The sequence below is a fragment of the Melanotaenia boesemani genome, chromosome 1 (assembly GCF_017639745.1).
Source record: "Melanotaenia boesemani isolate fMelBoe1 chromosome 1, fMelBoe1.pri, whole genome shotgun sequence".
Lineage (NCBI taxonomy): Eukaryota > Metazoa > Chordata > Actinopteri > Atheriniformes > Melanotaeniidae > Melanotaenia > Melanotaenia boesemani.
Window position 1 is genome coordinate 16,174,081 of NC_055682.1, and position 22,622 is coordinate 16,196,702.

Below are 22,622 nucleotides of genomic sequence, written 5' to 3' on the forward strand. Positions count from 1 at the left end.
CTGCTGTACTCCTTGTTCACGCATGATTGCATAGCCACCCACAGCTCCAATACCATCATTAAATTTGGCCGGATCACCAGTAATGACAAGATGGCCTACAGAGAGGAGGTCAGAGGCCTGACATTTTGGTGCAAGGCCAACAATCTCTATCTTAACAGCAACAAAACTAAGGAACTGATTGTGGACTTCAGGAGGAGGCAGAGGGAGGAACACGCCCCCCTTTCCATCAAAGGCGCTACGGGGCAAAGTGTCAACAGCTTCGGGTTCTTTGGGGTTCACATTGGTGAGGACCTCTCTTGGACTCATCACATGGACTTTATTACAAAGTCAGCCAGACAGAGGTTCTTCATCCCCTGCAGGATACAGAGGCTCAACATGGACTCAGTGATACTCTGCAACTTTTATAGATGCACCATAGAGAGTATCCTGACTGGCTGCATCACCACCTGGTACAGCAGCTGCACCACCCTCCACCGCAAGTCTCTACAGAGGGTGGTGAAAACTGCTCAGCACATCACCAGGATGGTCCTGCCATCCATGGAGGACCTCTACACCTAGTGGTGTAGGAGGAAGGCAGCCAAAGTCATTAAGGACCCCAGCCACCCCAGTCACAAACTGTTTTGTCTGCTACCATCTGGCCGACGGTTATGCAGCATTCAAGCCCGTACCACCAGGGTCAGGGACAGCTTCATACCACAGGCCATAAGACTTCTAAATGCTGTCAGCAGCAGCGCCACCTTTAAATAATAGCATTTCCTTATTGCTTATTATATATTTTAACATAGAATTCATTTGTAGTATTCTTGCTTTTTGTGTTAGACTATTTTCATGTGGTTTATATTCTTTTTAGCATTGTTAGGAGAGCCTGGGATCTAAGAATTTCACTGCCAATGATTATTGATGTAATTGTTGTGCAATGACAGTAAATTCATTCATTCATTCATTCATTCATTCATTCATTCATAACCAGTTGAAGCTCTTCCTTAATTTGTAGTTTGTTACAGATATAACTACAGATTCATACTGAAAACAAGGAGTGAAGTAACAAAAAAAGAAATTCAAAAGATTTGTATCAATTACGATGGAATAAATGTAAAAAGAAAAATCTAAAATTATGCCAGATATTTAGACCACACTGTACTGCTACTGAGCAGTGCAATTTCAGGATTTTTAATTGAGCGCTGATAATCAGCATTCAAATATTATTCCTCTAAGGATTCTTGTAAAGGTTTTACCTTTATTGCAAAAGTGTCAAGTACACGTTTGTACCATCCAGTAATACTACATGTTCTGTCCTCAGATTTCCCTCTAGTACATTGTAGATTCTCAATTACTGAGACAAAAAAGTGATTGTTGAGGCTGGACACCCTTGCCCTTGAATTACCGTACTAAATATCTTTCCTTCCAGCATGTACAAGTGTAATACTGACCATATAATGACACAAGTGTCCTCTGATATCTGAACAGAGATCAGTTGTCTGGCCCAGACCTCTTTTAGAATCAATGGTAAGTTGCTAATGTATTAAATGTACCAAAGCTAAAAAGTGGTTTCAAAGATGGCTGAGGCAAGGTTAGGCCTGATGATTAGAGATTGCTTTGAGTGCTCTGCATTATTGCTGCTTGACCTAAGAGCTGCCCTTGAATTGACTGATCATGGATGATGAATTGGGAAACTACATGATATCTGTGGAATTGCCCAGAACTAGAATTGCATAAAAAAAATAAATAAATAAATAAAATATCTGTGGTTCACTTTGCCCCTTACATGCTCATTCAAGTAAATAAACATCAAACCTCCAGTATTATCCAACAATTATGCCATCTGCAGAAATATTGTATATATGTACATGGAGTTGCAGATGGTATTAGTGGCAGATTGGATGGTAAGAAAAGGAAACTTGTGAATTACTTTGTGGGTGTGGGAAACTTCATCTGGAATGTAAAGGAGATGACTGTCTCTTGTTTCCAGAAAGGAGAGGTGCAGAAGGCGAACAGTTCCCTGGAAACTGCACTCGTAAGAACCTGTACAACATGTTGGATATCTTCTGTAAGTGTGATTCTGCATATTTATTATATATCAGAGCCTTTGACTTTGTGCTGGGAATTGCTCTAACCCTAATCCTAGAGCTAATTGCACAATATTCCATTTTCTACAATCGCCTAAGCATAATTAACATTGCTGCGCATCCTCCACACAACATGTTGATTAAACATTTTACCTTCAGTCTGAAGCTTTGCCAGTTCTGCTGCAATGAGGATTGATAAAATTTATTAGTATAGCATAGCACATTTAAAAAAAACAACCAAAGTTGACCAAAGTGCTTAATAATAATCAGAAACAAAAGATGAGCAATAATATATATATATATATATATATATATATATAGATAGATAGATAGATAGATAGATAGATAGATAGATAGATAGATAGATAGATAGATAGATAGATAGATAGATAGAATTTATTTCAAAGATTAAGAACCCCCAAAGGCGTTGAAAAATAAATGAGTTTTCAATTTAGCCCTAAAGATATTTGATAAAGATATTTATGTAGGCTGAGTCTTTGACTGAAAAAGTAAGGCTTTGGAGCTACAGTATTACAGAAGAACCACCATCCCCCTGTCTCACTCTTCTAGATGCAGGAACAGAAGCTGTTGATTAGTGGATGTTGTGTTATATGGGCAGAGAAGTTCAACAATGTACTGGGAAGCTGCACCTTCAAGCTTTAAAAACAAATAAAAGAATCTTAAATTCAATACGATATTTTACTGGAAGCCAGTGCAGAGCCATAAGGACAGGGGTGATACTGCTTTTTTTTGCTCCGGTCATGAGTCTAGCTGCAGTAGATTTAGGACTCGCTATCCTCTGGTCCACCGAGGCTGTCTCCCTCAGGGCATGGTGGCAGGTGAGAGCACATGTTCGTGGGTACGGCACAGAAGAGGCTGTGAATGAGGGGTGATGGGGTGGATAGATAGGGGTAAGGGGTGGATGGGTGGAGAAGCAAGGGTGGGGGTGGGCAGGAGTATGTGGAGGGATTGGAAGTAGTGGTTGTGGGGATGAGGGAGGCAGGGGGTTGGGGTGTGTACGGGGGTGTGTAGGGGGATGGGAGTGGGTAAGGGGAGGAAGGGGGAGTGATAGATGGTGCCCTCGTTCCCGGGGTGGGCGGCTAGAACATTGGGGTTGGTGCTGGCCCATGACAGCATGACGTCCTATGCCCCGTGACCGCAGGGGGCAGTGGCTGGGGCTTTCCTCCGCCGCCCTCTTGATGGGTCCGGGATGGTCTTCGTGGTGGGATGGCTGGGGTTTATGCTCCAGAATTGCTGCTGATCGCCCTGGTGTCTGAATCCTAGTCTGCCTCTAGCCTCCATGGAGATGTGGTCACATTTGCACGATCACACTCATCTCTGATCGCTCCTCATTCCTCATACTCTGCATGCTGACACAGTCACTGATATGTCCTGTAAGTTTATACACTAGAGATACTTTTGTGTAGGTTTTTTTTTTGTGTGTTTCTAGTACTTTGGTTGTTGTTGTGATAAATGTTTGTTTTTTTGTTTGTTTGTTTTATATTATTTATTTTTTGTTGTTATTGTCTTATTTACTTAGAGACTTCTGATAATTGTCAGTTTTATTGACAGGTGTAGCAGTTGGTTGTCTGGTGTTAGTTTGGATTAAGGGGTTGTTGCCTTCTATCTGTTGTATCTTTGTCTCCTCTTTCTTTTTTCTACTCTTTTTTTTACTTTTCTTCACTATTCTCCTTTTTTCTGTCCCCTCCGGTCAGATCCAACAACATTACATATATTCCACAATTCAAAATGAATAAATAAGATTAAAAAAAAAAAAACGATTATCAAGAGGAGTCTTATACCCATAAAGTTCCCCTTGGCAAAGCAAATTTGTTCAACACAGCATTCAGACCATCATTGCTACAATGTTAAACAGAACAAGTTTAAAAAATAAATAAATAAATAAATGCTCAGTACTGGAGGTCACCACTAAGGGAGCACCTGGACTCTGAAGGTCACATTGTATTTTCCAGTCATTAACACCAAAATGCTTCCAATTGGTTGCCAACTGTTGACGTACGAGTGTTTATCACTGCACAATGGGGAGGAAAAATCATACAGATGACAGTAGTTGTGGACAAGGTTGCAGAGATGGTCTTGAAAACTATCCGCCATTGTGTTTACCTCCGAACTGTCATGTTCATGCTCTTGTTGGCATGAGTGCCTCTAGCGTTCAAGTCAATACTGCAACCCACACGTGACACATTTCCTTGTGTCAACTCGAGCGGCCTATCTGCCAAACGAATACAGCCATGATAAGTACACGTACATGTTGCTAACAACAAGTATATCCCAGCCCTTATGATAACAGATCTGACTTTTAAAGGGTAAAAAAAAACTCATTGCTCCCTGATTTTAAGGTTTGATCTACTCTGGCCATTTCCCCTTCAGTTTTAAAGGTACCACTTGTAGGGTACCTCTCCATCAGTTCACTGGAACTTCTTATGATGAACTGGCAACCTTTCCAGGATGTACACTACCGCTCACATCATTGCATAGGCTCCTGCAATCCTGAATTGGATGGATTGAGACAAACAGAAAGACAGATCTGTTTTCTAGAAACATTTTTCCAGCAACAATCCATGTAGGTACATTTTCTACATCAGTGTTTTCATTCTTTGAAGTGGAGCTTATAGTTTGGTAGATGCTTGATCAAGGCTTTGACACCAGCTCTGGGCCCAATAAGAAGTGTGAACAACAGTTCACACTGTAGGGAACACACTGAAACCTATTTGTGTAGTCAGTTCAAAATAGTATATAACATAAAAAAGACAAAAACATGCAAAAGCATGTGGCATTTGTGTTGCATTTTCTATAAGGTGTCAGGCACCTAAAAGAGACTGTAGAGGTGCTGTAATGTCAGGACTGGCAATTGCTTAATATCAATAGTCAATAGATCAATCAATAGATAATATAGTAATAAAATAAAAACATGACTGGATCTGTAAAATAAAAGGTCAACAGAAATATTGAAGAAAAGGTGGGTTAGTCAGAAAAATATATGTCAGTACATACAGATTTGTTTTAATTTTTTCACAATAATTTTTTTTCACAATAATTTTGTCATGAATACTGTAGGTAATATAAGACCATAAGTTGGGTGGAGATGTAGGAACTTGCTTATCTTTAATATAGATTTGAAGTTTTTCCAACACAGTGGTATTAGATAATTTGCTTTTGACTTGAAATTAACTTCAAGTGTAATTACTACTAAATTATGTAGGTGAAAATAAGATGAATATTAATGCTTTGGTAGTGTTTCAAAACTATTTCCACACACCACAGACCAGGCCCACACTGAACCACGGAAAGAGCAGGACAATCTCAGATGGCTCTGCCCTAAGGAGCCTGAATGGCCTGCTTGTCAAAAAAAAAAAAAAAAAAAAAATCATGGTGCACTACACTGGTGCAGTGGATTGGCTTGCATGTCACTGTCTCACACCCACAGACAAAACTATTTGTTCTTGCTAGTTGTTAGTAATACTTGTGATTGGTCAAAATGACAGTAATAAAGTTTTTTTTTTTTGAATAATAAACACAAGCAAAGCTCACATAGATGGAATAGCTGAGAGGCAGAGAGATGTGGGGGCACAAATGGACTTGGATAACAAAGGAAAGGGGGAACAAGAAAGGAGCTTATTTATTTGTTTATGAAAAGGCACATCAGAAACAAGGCTGCAAACTCTGATATTTTCCCCACCAGTGTTCAGTCAGACGTGACAGCAGGTGAGTTCACCATAAATAAAATCAGAGATGCAAGTGAGACAGCTAATGTGTTAGAAGCTGTAAACTTTTATCTGAACATAACATGATGGTCATGAGTTGAGATTCTCAATGGCTGTTTTTGTTTGCCTGTAATAATGACTCTGTCACTGCTTGCCATAAAAAAACTTGCTTCTATTGTAAATATTTCAGTGGTTTGTTGCAGTACTGTGATACGTCTCCCATTCTCATATGTGCTAATAAACTAACAGGCAGCTATTGTAATACTTGGCTTTACTAGTTTGCACACATATATTGACCACAACTCGAACTGCTGAAGTAGTAACACTATCAGGTTAAATTCTGAAGAGGAAACCTTTTGACTGAAACAGTTTGTCAGTGTGTTTATCTGGTTGTAAATTATGTGATTTCAGCTTTTTAAATGTTTCCTAGTTAAACGTTGATGTCTGAAATTTTTGTTCAAACCTTCATATGGAGTGTGGGTTTGTGGTTGTCTTTTTTTCTTCTTCTTCTTTTTTTGCATGGTAATGACATTGATTATTTTACCACATAGAAAATGTTGGTCAGCCCTGCTGGAATAAATATAGGCCTATCTCCACAGGTAGCTTGCTGCTTGAAAAAGTGGGAAACTGGACTGATGGCTAATAGTTGGTGTGAAAGTTGGTCTACTGAGCTTTGGTTATAACTTAGCCTGTTTGTCCGTACTTGTGGAAGTGCGAGCATATGGGTGCCATATATAAGTTAGGGTGGCCTGGGTGAGAGTATGACTCCCAGTCTGACTTTTTGTCCGGCCCTGCACAGACTGTAAAGAAGCCCTCATGGGAGTCTAACACAAAATGAGGAAAATATGCATAACTGTAAGTTCCAGAGGTATAATGACAGACTGTGATGCTTCTACAACAAAATTTTGTCATTTAGTTTATTAGTAGTTGTCATTTAACAATGCAGTTTTGATTCCACCCTTTGCAGTATGCTTACCCTTATCATCAAGTCTATCCTCTAACTGAGACATCTTTTTCGCCCCTAAGATCTTCATTGACATTTTTCATTCTTGCGCTTGCTGATCAGCTGCAAACTGTCAGTCATTTCCAGTGAAAATGACCGCTTGTCTAGAGTGTACTGGTTTGTTTCACTTGGTTGCTTTGGAAATGAAAGACCAAAGCAGTGCCAAAAAGTCTATGCTCTTCTCTGCAGAGAAATGGAAAGAAAAAAGATTTTTTTTTCTTCATTTTTTTCCCACATTGAGTGACTCAATTTCACGCTCCATTGGCATATCTGGGGTGATGCGCCATGAAATCAGTCCAATTTGGGGATTTTAGGGGAACAGTATTTTGAAACCTCCTGAGATATGTGGCCATATTGCTTTCTTCACTTCTGGACAGATTACACTATTATGTGACAGTGGCAAAAGGTGAAACTGTGGTGATAATACACTATGTTCTCTTTTTTAGTAAACTGGCTTATAATGGCACTTTGAAAAGAAACTATTGAGCAAATCAGAAATGATTCAACTACAAGCATTGGTTCATTCATCCCTTATTTTCACTCTGAAGTCTGGGAGTAGATTAATGTGAAAATTACTCTGGCTTGGTTGGTGACTTCAAGAGAAACCCCTGGGTTTACAGCTAAGTGGAAAGTTTTACAAGTATTTGATTTAAAATAAAAATCAGTAAACACAGAAAGCACACATCAGTTATTGTTACCATGAACATACATTTGAGAATTTTGTTGAGATGCATGCAAAAGGCCTGCAGAATTACAAAGCTCTAAAACCCACACAGAAATGAGTTATTTCCTCCTATCATGGACCTATACTGGCCATGCTTTTTTTTTTACTTTTCTCAATGGCATGACCTTGTAAAACATATTTGTAATACATGGCAGGTGGTTTGCTAAGCACATCTCAAACAATGTTTTGGTTTTGCACTCTGACATTGACATTTTTTAGTCACTCAAAATATGCGGTTCATGAACATAAAGATCAAAGGGCTGTTTTAGTCCCGATATTCCCCATTCCAGACCAAGGATGGCAAACGCCCCCGATAACTTATAGTAGATTATCCTATGAAATTATTATTTTGTCTGAGGTGTGTTGAGGGGGAATTTGTCTGCTTGGAGGACTAGATTATAGATCGGCTGTGGGACAGAATTGTTGTGTGTGTTGTTCTGTGTTGAGATTATTGGTGCTCATCACACACAGTACGATCAAAAATGTTGAACGCCTGATTTTTTTTATCTTCATGCATGGGGTCTCTAATCACAGTGGTTTTCAAACGTCTGGAGCCATGACCCCCTACGTAAAATGCATTGGTTTCGCAACCCCCACCCCGGACAACTTAGTGATTAATTGTGTTATTTATCAAATGGGTCTTCCTGCAGCCATCCTCTAAATGTGAGGCTGGAAAACGGTGAGAATCTTCATAAAGAGATTGTGTCAAATTCAAATTATTAATATGACGTGTACTAACTTAGTTGTTTATGTGTTATTGTGTTAAAACAAATTAATATGCTAATTTCAAATTTATATATAGCCTACATTTATTTGAAAAATGTAGGCTAGATATTTTTCAAAAAGTATCTGGCAACCCCCTGAAATTATCTCATGACACCCAGTTTGAAACCCACTGCTCTAACAGATAAAAAAAATCTCTTCTATTTAGAAAACTCTTATGTGTGTACCAAGCTTTAGACTGTGCTTTTTAAAAGGGACTGAGACACCAGAACTAAACCTGAGTACTTGATTAAGTGGGTAAAGGTGCTGATGCAATGTGTGATATTAATCATGTTTTGTTTTTTGTTTTGTTTTTTTTTTTTGTATATTAGTATTATAGTAGATCCCCAAATATCTAACAAGTGGTTGTTCTTGTTAATAAGCAAAATCTTGATTTTGGCAATGCCAACTTGAAGTCATTTTTCAGAATCTGAACTTGTTTTGAAGCAACAAGTCACTCTCAGGAAAATGAATAAGTGGAGCTAAAAAGTAAAAATCAGCATGCAGTAGCTGTAGAAAAAAAGGAACAAGTACACTGCTAGGAAATATTGCTATGAAAAACTACAGGCATCTGATGTGTACAAGTCTTAGCTTTGACAACACTGGCTGGCAATAAACCACAGGGATCTGAGTTTAGAACTGATGGCAATAACAAGGTTTATTCATAACAAGGAGAAGAGAAAAACCACGCAGATACAAGCCTTCAGAATAACCTTAAGGTGAGGTAGCATTTCAAACTGTTGCAATTTAGCTAGAGCAACATGGCAAACTGACAAAAGAGGTGTCAAAGCAATCAACATTCTTTTAGTAGCAGTTTGGGATTAATTAAGGAAATGCAGGTGGGGCAGATGCAAAGTTAAGATACACACAAGAGGCACTTCTCATCTCTGTTGTCTCGAGCACCCTTCCATCTGTGGCTCTGAAACTGAACACAGGGCATAATCTTTAAGGATGTCTCAGTTGCTGAGATGTATCTGAAGCAGAGAAGAGTAAGGAGAGTTAAAAATGTATATGTGTGTCCTTTGTGGAACTCATTTTGTCAGCCTTGAAGTGTAAAAGGCCATTTCATGTTACACCACATTTTAGATTATCATAAACTCTGTCGCTCTGACAGATCATTGTGACTCTTAAGAAAAAAAGAAGGGGGGGTAGCTGCTTCATACCTTACATTCACCTGAGAAACAAGAATATAGGAAGAAGAGCTTTCCCAGTACAGAGTCCAGTCCCTAGTTGCATCTTCATTGCAATGTGTCTTTCTTCAGCAATGAGGGCTGCTCAGTTTGCTCCTACGTGGGCTGCAATCCATCAGGTTTTCCATGTATCCCTTCTTCAACACACCTGATTCAAATTAAATTGATCTACCAGCCTATCAAGTTCTGCACAATGACTCATTGATTTGACTCAGGTGTGTTGAAGCAGGGATACATGGAAAACCTGCTGGATTGCAGCCCTTGTAGGACTGAATTGAGCAGCCCTGAACGAGGCCATTCAGCTTCACCTTTTGGACATAATTTTCCTCTTGCTGGCTGCTGATGGGCTTGTTTTGCAGGTGGCTTATGGTCAATCTCATCATCTTTTTTTTACCCTGGCTGTCAGCCTAAATTGACTAAATGTAATCCTGATATTCTAAAAACTCTTCCTCTTAATCATTTCCCAAAGCTTTTTCTGTCTTCCAAATCATTCCTAAGGCCCTGTGAGCAGAGAATCTTTTCATCACCTTGATTGATTGTGATGAGGAACCTCATTTTTCATGACCCGCTCTCAATTTGCTGCTGGGATAGAGTATGAGAAAATATAGAATGGTTCCAACAAGACAGATGGCTAAATGTCTTAAAAATAAGGAGCATACAGGTTTAAATTATTGAACTATAACAATTTTGTATATTTTAGAACAGCAATTCAGTTCTTTGACAAACATATTTTGGTCTTGTGTTAAATAATGTGACTGATAATGTGACTGTTAATTTTCTTTTTTTTTTTTTTTTTGTCTTTTCTTTGTCTACATATTATAAAAGGCAGGTAGTGGTCAGAATTGTTGCCATATTTGTTTTGCCATACAGCTGAACTTTGCTTTACAAGCAGACTACAGGTCATAGTTGGCCTGTCAGGAGCAAACTTTCAATCTCACGTGTGCTGCCTTGGCAAGAGCATTTCTATGTGTAGGTGTGTGAGGAGAAATAACTAATTATTCTTTCAAACCATTTCAAAATAAGTTTTTGTGTAAACCCAGTTCTATGTTGCGTTTCCACATACGTACCTTTACCCTGTACACACCATTTTAAGGCGGATTTATGCTCGCACGGCATCTGTGTGTGGCTGGCCATGGCGTAGCTGACGCTGGTAAGTTTGCTCTAGCACTCGAGTGTAGGGGGTGCGCATCGTTTTGGTATTATGTTGCAGTTTCTCCTCCTAACCTGAATGTAGCAGCAGGGGTGGTTTCGGCCGGCAACCTCACCAGGTCTGAGTTCTTTTGATGGTTAACTTCAGTTCTGTAGGTATTTTCTGTTTTAAAACAACAGTGGTAACCAGTATGGTTCAGTGTCTTTAATAGCTTGTGGAAGAAAACGAAGAAAAAATTCAATCAGCCTCTTATCAACTTGATCCACTGGTTATTGTTTTTAAAAATGGTGGTTACCACACAAGTTCAGCGAGAAGATCCAGATATCCGGCAACACTTGATCTCAAATTGACCAGTCACAAGGGAGTACCTCTGCGTAACCGTCTGCGTAGCATGGGTGCACGCCAGGTCTGGAAGAGGTGCGCATCAAGGCTCTGCGGAGCTACACTGAACCTAGAGTGGTTACGTAGACATCGCACGACCATAAATCTGCCTTTAGCTGCATAGCCATATGCATCAGTTTTTGGATGTGGAAACATTAAAAAAATGCATACTGACCTGTACTGTACAGAGCACGACCCATTGGTAGATATGGGGCTTTTTATATCTCAAATCCAAAAAAGTTATGCTTCTCAGGGGTTGATGTAGTTTAGTGAAAATATTTGTTCTGATGTAAGCAGTTAGAAAAATCCAAGTTAGTGAATAGTGCATTTTACTGCAATGCTGGCACCAAACCTTTTGATTATAGCTGTTGATCCCCACCATGTTTTAACTATCGGTCAGGGTGGGCTTGATTGATTTTGTCCTGCTAAGTGGATTGTTGGCCACTTTCAGGTCTTCCTGTGTGTTGTGTACTACAGTGTACATTTAATTGTTGTCAGTCTGTGTGGATGTGATGTGATTAGAGGTGAATACTGAGATGTTTCCATCCCTTGTTAACCTGTCTCCTCTCCTCAGGTCTGAGTTTTAATTTAGTCCGTGCGTGTGTTTATATTTTTCTCATTTTCATATTCTTCCTTTTCTTACATTTCTTCTTCTTCTTCTTCTTCCTCTTCTTTTTCTTCTTCTTCTTCTTCTTCTTCTTCTTCTTCTTCTTCTTATCATTATTATTATTATTATTATTATTATTATTGTTGTTGTTGTTGTTGTTGTTATTATTATTATTATCATTATCATTATCATTATCATTATCATTATTATTATTATTATTATTATTTCTTCCACAAAGGTGTATGTCATCTATTTGGCAGCATTGGTTTGTTTGTTTGTTTGTTGGCAAAATAAGTTCCAGGACATTTTCAAAATGTAAGGAACAACTGATTAGTTGGATCTGGATACAGGTCATTTTTAAGGGTTCTTTACTATGGGGAGACAGAGTTAATTTTGCTGCAAAAGCTTCTAACTCAAAAATTATGGCCACAGTCATTGGCAAAAACAAAATTACAGTGACTTGGCAGAAGTCTGTGCTCTCTGAGTGTTTCTAGTTGTTATCATAATTGTGATTTGAGGTAGATACCAGACTTTTGCATGGGTTAAAACTGGGAAAAATACATGAGAAGAACCACGGGTATACCAATATGTAGAAATAGATTCATATGATTTTCTTTTTTTTTTTTTTTTTCTAGGTTGAAATCTATGCATAACTTTGTCCATCTGCCTCTTAAGGGTTTTGAGTTAGTCTGGACTTGTCAAAAGAGGTTGAAGCTTTAAAATTTTGTCTTAGAAAGTAGCAGTTGAAAGATGGTTTCCACATTTTATTTTCTATTCAGGCCAAAGTCTAATGATGATGAAAGTTTAAGATCAACTCTAAAATTCTGTCACACTTTGCAGTCATTACTTATGGCAGTTCTTCTAATATATTTCAATAAGTGGTTCTACCGTGAATGTGAAGTTCTGATAATGATGATTGCAGCACATGTTACATCTTAATGATAATGTGAGACCAAAGGAAACGATTATTGATGATAAAAAAAAAGTTACTTTCCATAAATTGAATAATACATTTGATGTCTGCATTCTTTTGATGTTGATACCCAGCAATCCAAAACTTATACTAACTGAAAATGTTTTGATTTACAGGGTAATCAGAAATCAAAAGTCATAATTATCCATCCATCCATTCATTTTCTGCCGCTTATCCGGAGTCGGATCACGGAGGCAGCTGTCTAAGCAGGGAAACCCAGACTTCCCTCTCCCTGGCCACATTCACAAGCTCATCCGGAGGGATCCCGAGGCGCTCCCAGGCCAGCCGAGAGATGTAGTCTGTCCAGCGCGTCCTAGGTCTTCCCCGGGGCCTCTTTCCGGTGGGACGTGCCAGAATGGAAGAGGGTCCAGCCCCTCTCGAGGGCAGTTGTTCCAGAGCCCAAGCCGTGCGTCGAGGTGAGTCCAACTATATCTAGCCGGAACCGCTCAACCTCGCGCACTAGCTCAGGCTCCTTCCCCGCCAGAGAGGTGACATTCCACGTCTCTAGAGCTAGCTTTTGCAGCTGAGCTCACACTGCACCCTACCCCTATGGCCCCTCCTGCAGATGGTGAGCCCAAGGGAGGAGAGGCCCATGTCACCCTTTTGGACTGAGCCCGACTGGGCCCCATGGGCAAAGGCCCGGCCACCAGGCGCTCGCCTCCGTGCCCCACCTCCAGGCCTGGCTCCAGAGGGGGGCCCTGGTGACCCACGTCCGGGCAAGGGAAACCTTGGTCCTTGCTTTCTCATCATCATAGGGGTGATTTGAGCCCTCCCCTAGACACCTGTTTGCCATGGGTGACCGTACTAGGGGCTTGAGCCCCCGACAACATAGCAGCTAGGATCGTCAGGACGCACAAACTCCTCCACCACGATAAGGTGGCGGCTCAGGGAGGAGAAAAGTCATAATTATGTTTAATGAAATAGTATAAAAAGTTTAGCCCTGACCATCATTTAGAATAGATGAACCATGAAGCCATCAAAAACAATCATATTAGTTAAAAAATATATATATATATATATATATATATATATATATATATATATATATTCAAATTTGAGTTAACCATCATTTTCAAGTGCTTAGTTCATAAATGGAAAACTGCACATTGAAATTCTGTTTTACACAAATGGAACTTGTTTCTCCTATTGAACAAAATTACTTTTTTAGGTAGTTTAAAACAATTAAATATGACGGACTGATGATCTGTCCAGGGTGTACCCTGTCTCTCGCCTAGTTAAGTAAAGCTTTAGCCCCCACCAACACTGCATGGTAATTAGCAGGTATGGAAACAGAATGGATGGATAGAAAATTAAAACATGCCTATGTAAGAAACATAGTCTGAACGTTTCATTGAAAATGGCAAAATGTTAATTTAGTATGAAAAAGATCCACATTCAGTTGACTAATCTCTTTTCTTATGAATTGAATTTAAGCTAATAACAAAGAGCTTAATAATTCATGCATTACACCCCCACAAAGCAGGCCTGCAACTACCACTGGATTGTTGATATAAGACTAAATGTGTTCACAAAAAAAAAAGTGCAAGAAAACATGCTATAGTGTTTAAGATTTTGTTAGCTCATAGCCTGATATTAAAATCTATATACAAGTGTGTGAGGTTAGCTTGTGTGAGTGTATGTGTGTATAAATGTGTGTGTTCATCCTGGAATGTGGACAGTCATTAAATAATCATCTTGTGTCTGACTTTGTTTAAATCAGATATGGAAAGCTTTTTTGTCCTCTATGACATTTTGATCTCTGCTTTGTCATTAAGTGAGGGGATGTGATGAAATTTACATAGCCCTAATTCTTCAGCCTGCTGACAACATATTTTTCCAGTGACAGCCATCTTTAATATTTAGAAGAGTACTTTCCAATGCCCTTCAACTGTGCCAGCAGTATTAATGTATCCTTAATGGGAGAGGTTCCATAAATGAGCCTCAAATGGAGCTAGACGTTTTAATACTTGCTAGAATGGCTGTTATTTCCACACTCAGCCATAATAGTCTTTATTGCATATTTAATAAAGTGTAGGCTTGTATTAATTGTTTAGCAGCCAAGGACTTCATTAAGTGGTTGTGATGTCCTGGATGGGTTTTCCCAGTCTACAGCAGTCTCTTTGTCCCTTCTCATCTGTTCTAGTTCTGTACAGCACAGCACTGATTAGTTTAAGGCAATTTTATAGCTTCTTTTCATGCAGCCACAGCTGAGAAATGCCTTTTTATGTGAAGGAAGTTGTTATTGTTACTAGTTAATAACCTTCCTCATTAACTAATGACAGTGTTTCTTTGTTTTCATGGCAAAGGGAAATAAGTGAATCTTTCTTTCACAAGGCTGATAAACAGGAAAGGGCTTAGATTTAGTTCTGATCTATTTATCTATCCTTAAAAATTTTTTTTATTTTAAATAAAAAGCACATGGTGTGTCTAACCACTAGCAGGAATCCAATAAACTTCAAACAGCTTTATAGGTTGTTTGATAAAACCCTCTCTGCCTTTAAGTTTAGGTTTCAAATGTTTTTCATAGTTAGGGCTTGGGTGACTATCAATTTTAGTTACGCCACCGTACCCCACAGGCAGCATACTGTGATGAACTGGGCACCTCCCTGCACTTTTGTCTCTTTACTCTTTATTCTCCATGTATAAACATGTGATATTGTTATTGTCATTTCCTTGTGCTTCTCTTTTTCTTTCTCAGCAGGTCTCCCATTCTCATTGTGACCTCTTTCCTGTAATCTTCCCTCCTCTCTTCAAGGTAGATGGCTCCCCTTCTTGAGTCTGGTTCCCAGCCAGCCACCTGCTTCTTTGTGCATGCTCAAGATTGGGTATTGAATTGAAGAGAAGATTGGATGCAATCAGTTGATTTCCACAGCTTGGCAATTATTCTTTTTATGAATTGGCTTATACAGCATGAACACAATTATTATAAATTGGACTAATGTGGATCATATAATGGATTTAATTGGATCATAACTGGATTACAATAAACTGGATTCAAGTAGTGGTCACCCAACCCTTTAGCTGGTGATGATGCTACACAAGGAAATTTGCACCTCACCATCTATTATGATGTATTTTACCACTACATCACCATCTTGTTAACTAATGCCCATTTTAGACTTCACTTTAAGACCCCTCCCCCCCCCCCCCACCACTGACACTGCTCTAGAAGAGTAAAGAGTCTGTTTGACAACCAAGAATATAGTATGATAGGATAGAGCTACCAGAAGAGCAAAACATAAATAAATTATCTATCCACTTATGTTGAATATGCCCAAACTTTTTTTTACTTCATGTGCAGTGTACAGAAGTCAGTAATTTTCAATACACTACTTTCTTTAAATATTTAAAATGCTGCTAATATTGAGTACATTTGAATTCTTGTTCTTTGAATATTTGCATTTAAAGAAAATATGTTTTGTTTTCTTGTGTTGCTCTTGTTATTTCCCAAGAAGACTGTAAATAAAGAACTATTCAACTGTGGTCTAGTGCATTACTATGAGTAAACAACAGTTTTATCTATTCTTAAGTTAAATCATATTGTTTCTATTCCCAGTTCATCCATAGATATTGATGCAACATATTATATGCATAAGCTTTGCACCATAATAATCTAATATGCCATAAGCATAAAGTTATAGTCAATAAGACTTCTGTGATTCTAAAACCCAAAGGGAGTTTTCTTCCATCAGTTTAAAAATAGAACAAGTTTAATGATAAAACGCTCTTTCACCAAGTCTAATCTTATGTGAGACATTTTTTTTCCCTAACAAAGCAAGAAAAAACTGTAATTTCAGACCTCACAATGTGTAAGTACCATTTGATTGCATAAGAACAACTTGTCCTGAATGGTACCATTAGTGGACCTAAAAAATGAAAAGGCATTTTGCCGCCAAAGGTCAAACTCAAATAAGTGGGGGGTCCCATAATTTTAGGGCACATTAAGGGTTGACTGGAAAGAGTTTTGAATCACAGCTCTTGCCTTTTGAACTCACTTCAAAGACATAAGAGTGCTTAGTACTGTGGTTTGACAGCTTTGCACTCATAAGGACTGGCTGATCTTTGTCCCTGATTCACCATTTAATTCCCCAAATGGACTCAAGATAATTAGAGATCATTATCGTGATGGTATGATGCATTAGAAGGATGTCGCCACTCTTAAAGACCTACAAAGGTATTAGAAGAAAGCGTGAAAAGATGTTTTAATGGGTACAAACAATTTCAATGTAAACCTTCCTCATTTCTTGTTTTTTTTTTTTTTTTGTGATAAATTTTTTTGTGATTTAATGCCAAACTGAAGTGCTTCATATGTTGGTATAAACTGAAACACTTTGCACCACTAAAGGGCCCTGTTAATCACCATTCTTTAACAAGAAGGTGGTTTCATTGTGGACAAAGCTAGCCTATGTGTAGAGGGCAGTAATTCCAAAGTTGATAAACACTTGAGTTTGCACCTTTGTGATTCAGCACACAGTCTAATGTACTAAGTTTGATAAGTGAAGGGCAAAACCACACTCATGCATTTTCATCAGCAGCCCTTGGACAAGGCTCCAACACACATTTCAATACCTCAGAGAGTCCTTACACAACAAATAGGCAGACTGTAGCTGTAATGTACATCCCGGAACAGCCGTTATTGGAAAGAGGTTGCAAGGACGTCGTATTGAGGAGACAGTTAAAACCGTTTAATGAGAACTTGGATACTTGCTTAAAAATTTACGAGGAAGGATAAACTGAGGGTCCATCAATGGACAAACCTCAGCAAAGACCAAATAGAACACCTAAATTTGGATTAAGGAGTGGATATATCACAGGCTGTCTGTGTCTCTACTGCACATGTACAGTACCTTGCTTTGCAACAGCTTTCTAATTCTAGGTGTAAAGATCTTGCCTCCAGTGCATTGTCTATCTCAGCAACCCCTCCCTGACAGACAAAACAGCAGCTATAAATACTACGAGCTAGGAATGTGTCAGTATATTCTGGATCAAATGAACAAATGTATTGTACAGAAGTCAGCATCTGGCCAACCATAACTGAAGTTGAGTGAGCATAACTTTGGCATGAAGGTTGTTTCAAGGAAGCTTGAGTTCTGAAAATGCAGGCCAACCATTTGACTTCAGTTTCCTCTCTGTCCTTACCTTAATACCCTCAGGGCTTTTGGAAACAATGTTGTTCTCATTTATGTTGCATTTTCTTGTTCACATTATCCTTTTAGGGCATGGTGCTTCGTACCAAAAATTGAATTTAGTCAATCTATTTTATCTGGTTTGTTTTTTTGTTTTTTTTTTTTAAAGAGGGGATCGAAAAGAAAACTACAAAGTTATGACTTAGTATGATACATCACTTTACATTCATACATATAATGTAAGCATAAATATAAAAATGTAAGCAATGTTGGAGTATTCACTAATGAAAGAATAGCCTCCTTTTGTGCTACTCAGTGTTTCAATCAGAATCTGAAAAAAAAAAGGAAAGTAAAAGTGGGTAAATAGGACAGCGCAAGATATTTATTACCAAATGTATATTTATATGTCTGGGCAACAGTTAAGGTTGCCATGGTAACTGACTAAAGACTTGTCTCAATCTCCAGACATTGAGAGCGAAACTCTAACTCATTGTGTTTCTGGTTTGAATAATATGGGATTAAGAAGTTTTATTAAGAATTTTAATTAGATCTTTTTTGATTTATTTTTCTTGTAACGGAGTTTTTGGTATTCTTCTCATTTGGACCATTTTAGTGCCAAGTGTGTTTTGGTTTGGTACATTGTACTGAAAAAGAAAATACCTATTTTCATCACATTTGAATGAAAAAAATATACAACTAGAGCGGAAACTTTTGGCTTTACTTTAGAGAGAAAGTTTTCAGAGAAATGCCAGTAGCTCTCTATTACTGAACATTCATTTTTAAATGAGGATTTTATCCTTCTGCTGTGGCACCATCTTGATTAGATCAGAAACAGCACAATGTACATGAAACTGAACATAAAAGTTTATTTTAGATGTTTTACATCCTTCTGAAATCAATCTATTTCTTCTTCTGTCATTTGAATTGTTGATAAATCAAATAAGTACAAATTAAAAATAAAAACTACATTGAAAGTGATTGTCTTATTTCAACTATTACTAATTTGCCAAAGTAAAAGCGAAATGTTTCATACGGTGAATTATCTCTGATTTGTTGTTAATAGACGTGAACAGCATTGTGGGAAACCCTTCTCCCCCAATGTCACAATTTCTCATGTACTTATCTTAATTACACTTATTCAATTTAAGTATGTTAATTATTTAAAACATTTATCCCTCAAAAGTTCACATAACATTTTTAAGATTATTATTACTAACAGCTAGATTAATACTAAGTTATATCCTCTAAATGTATTCTACTTAAACCAATGTTACATTTTACAGTGTAGTTTTATTCCAAGTTCAGCAGACTATCTGTGGGTGTAGAAGATTTGGCAGCAAATTATTGAAATGCGGAGACCATGTCTGTGTGCTGGACACACATACTAAGAAAGACACACTAGTAACATGTTGCACTCTGCAGAGCAACACTGATGGAGAATCTGTCTTCTCCCCATCTGTCTTACCCTCTCAGTCCAGTGAGCTGTTCCCTGTCTTCTCTGCTGGTAGAATTCATTCATTCTTAATTGATTTGTAATTATGCCTTCGACCAACCTGGCACAAAATCACAGATATGTTTTGATGCAACACAAATTTATTCCTGTAATTATTGAAAAAGTCTGTTTTAAAACAGTTGGAAGCTCTTGCTATGACCAAAAGCTTCCAGATCTTTTCAACTTGACAGCAACATGTTTCACCATGCTGTTGGTGCCTGTTTTAAATATTTTACTGGAGCTAAAACTGAAAGTACTAGTGGTGCCCATTCAAATTTGATATAAAAATGTTCATATTTGAATTTCTTGGTGAGTTAAGAGTTACATCATTAGCACTGGAAGTCATGTGCTGTGGGGGTATCTGCACACCCTCGGCTGCATAATTTACACTCAGTTTCATGTGTACCGCTGAGTTTTTTTCATGTTGATCCAATGTTTTTTCATTTTGTACGAACGGAGTCTGTGTCTCCCTCTGTGCACACAGCAATACCTAACCAACGAGTAGAAGTAAGAAGATAACAACAATCTGAACACTTCTGAGCGCTGCTGAATTTGAGGACAGAGATGGGAGCAGTGATTTGTTTATCTGAACACACTGAGTGCAGTTTGTACTAATAAACCTGGGTTGCTGCATTTTCTGTTTTCATTCAGAGAAATAAGCACTCCAAGTCACAAGATAGCTTGTTGCTTGTATGCTAACAGCGAAAACAGATAGGCCATTGTGAAGAATAGAAGCAAATTATCTTTTGTTTTTTTTTCTTTCCATCATCATGACTTGTGTATAAGTGAATAGCATTTTAAATCTGAAATATCAAGCTTTCCCTATTAAGACTCTGTCTTTGTTGCATGAATTGATGGTTATTGATCATGACTAATAGTCAACTCACAAATAGAATTTTCCATCTTCTGTTTTTGCATTTAGGACACTAGGACGCTATGACAATCATGTCAAGTGGCTTCTTTCATGTTTAAGCCTTTGTTTCCATTGTGCACTGGTGGAGATTCACACAGTGAATCATGTTGTGCTCTTTATTTACTTATTTTGTGTGACAAAATCATTTAGTCGCTTGAGCATTTGCCCCTGTTGATGCCAGTCAGTCCATCAGGAAGTCTTCCACATGCACAGATCCTTATTATAGACTGCTGTCTAAGATAGAGGATGCATTTCAGCTACATTTGGAGTTTGTGAGCACCAGCCCATGAAAAGGTCAGCGTGCAGCTAATTTACTGACGTGTAAGTAATTTACAGTACTAATTTTTAGTCTCATCAAATGTTCACTGTTTGCTGATATATTAAATACACAGTGAAACAGTCTTTATAATGTTATAGCAGCTTGCTGAGTAAATCAAAAGGTTGTCTGTAAAAGACGATTAAGGACATAACTCTGATTTTGCTTGCTTGTTCAATAAATGTAAGTGTGGGAGTCATCAGTGTGTGATGCAGTCTATGTGAATGGTGTCAGTATAAACAGGGCTGACAGTTAGGAAAAGAGATCATAACATGCCTACAACTATATTGACTTAGGCAGTCACAATAGGATGTGGACATAAACATGAAAACAACTGGAATAATAAAGGTTAGCTGTCATTTGCATCACAGTGAGCTCACAGTAAATGAGTTTGAACTCTCAGCTGTATCGATACAAGTCTCTGGGTCTTTGCAGGTCGATTGAATATAAAACAATTTGATGTTTGGATTGGCTGGGCAAAGTATGAATTTACTCAAATTATGTGGTTTAACTTATTTTGGCTTCTGACTTTGTGTTTGAATATGTGTGTATTTGTTAAAGAAAATTCAATTTCTTTTTACAGTTGTGAATAAGAGCTCACATCAATACACAAATAATGTGAAGTAAATTTGTTCTGTAATGAGAAAAACATTTAGCTAAAACATAAAAAGCACATCCTGAGAGCCGGCAAGCCAAACCACATTTGTGAAACCATGAATGATAGTAATGAAATTAAATTCAAGGAAAGTTAAGCTCTCAAGGTGCTTTTTCTTTCTGTTTAAAACAGAAAAAGGGGCCTTGTAGCAACTGAGAAGTGCAGAAGACTGTAACTAGGAGATAAAAACAAATAAACAAATAGAAGGTTAATATTTGAACAAACGTGGTACCCTGGTGGATGATGAAGCAGTCAGACAGGTGGCTGTCACTTTAAAAGGGAAAAACAAATGCTTAGACCTGGAGGTGAACTGCTGCCATAAGACACTGACCCAAACTTTTGTGATTTAACCACAACTGCATATGTTTATGCTGATTATATATCCTCCTGAGACCCGACAATTCATTTTTGTCCTCTGTGAAGGACATGAGTCTCAGACCTCTAAGTCAAGCATTGTTTATAGTATGTATGTGATTAATACTTTTCCTATAAGAAAACATCTTGAACTCTCTTCTGATGCCCCTGTTGTGGGGGTGTGGCCAACACAGCACATGCAGTGTCTTTTCAAAATGGAGGGAATTTCAATTTTCACGTTTTTCATGTTTCTTCGTTTACTGACTTAATCTTGTTAAGTGGTCATTAAATGAAAGGATGTTTTTAAGAATCCATACAAATAATAATACACTATTATAACTGCACCAATACAATGTGTATTAAGCAAGACATAATAACATAACATGTTTCTTGTGACCACAATACTTGAATTGTCATAAAAAGATTAAAAAAGAAAAACTTTTTTTCTCCCGGGTCTCAGGAGCATATATATATATATATATATATATATATATATATATATATATATACTACCGTTCAAAAGTTTGGGGTCACTTCCCTATTAAATCCCATGGCAAAGTGACCCCAAACTTTTGAACGGTAGTGTATATATATATATATATATATATATATATATATATATATATATGTATATGTATATATACATATACATATACATATACATATATAATTTTTCAATCATACCTCACCTTCTTACTGTTTATTTCTTTTCAAATTTTACATCATAGTATGGTATATTCTTTTTGTATTGTAGCGTTAACACATTCAATAAAAATAAAAATTGGGGTAACATCCTCTTTAAATGGAAAAATTAAATAGCTTATATCAATAAAGTTATTCTCACATCGCTATTCATAGAGATCTCTTTGGAATAAACATTTCAAACATAAACAGAAAATATGTAAATATGATGTTTAACTAAAATTTGTATTGTGAAAAACTGAAAAAAAAAATTAAGCATGAACTAATTAAACTGTGGTATTAATTAATTAGCGTAGGATACAAGAGAATGAAGAAAATATTTCTAATTCTGACTAAAGTAAATTTGAAGGGCTGTTTAAGGCCTAGATTAATAACTAATATAAGAAGATTAATTCATTACCACCAATCTTTTGTGACCCCAGTCATGTTCACAGCAAACTTATGAGAGACAAACGTATCTGTGCTTGTAATAGGATTCAGTTT

At 37.6% G+C, this 22,622-nt stretch overlaps 1 long non-coding RNA gene across 1 annotated transcript; it reads right to left on the reverse strand.

Annotated features, from left to right (window-relative positions):
• Positions 1 to 2,167: 2,167 nt before the first annotated feature.
• Positions 2,168 to 21,882, reverse strand: LOC121645688. Its single transcript, XR_006011493.1, has 4 exons — positions 21,816 to 21,882; positions 8,424 to 8,436; positions 6,145 to 6,151; positions 2,168 to 2,179 (listed from the first exon to the last, which is right to left on the reverse strand). It is a non-coding gene; the product is annotated as an uncharacterized LOC121645688 (long non-coding RNA).
• Positions 21,883 to 22,622: the final 740 nt, after the last annotated feature.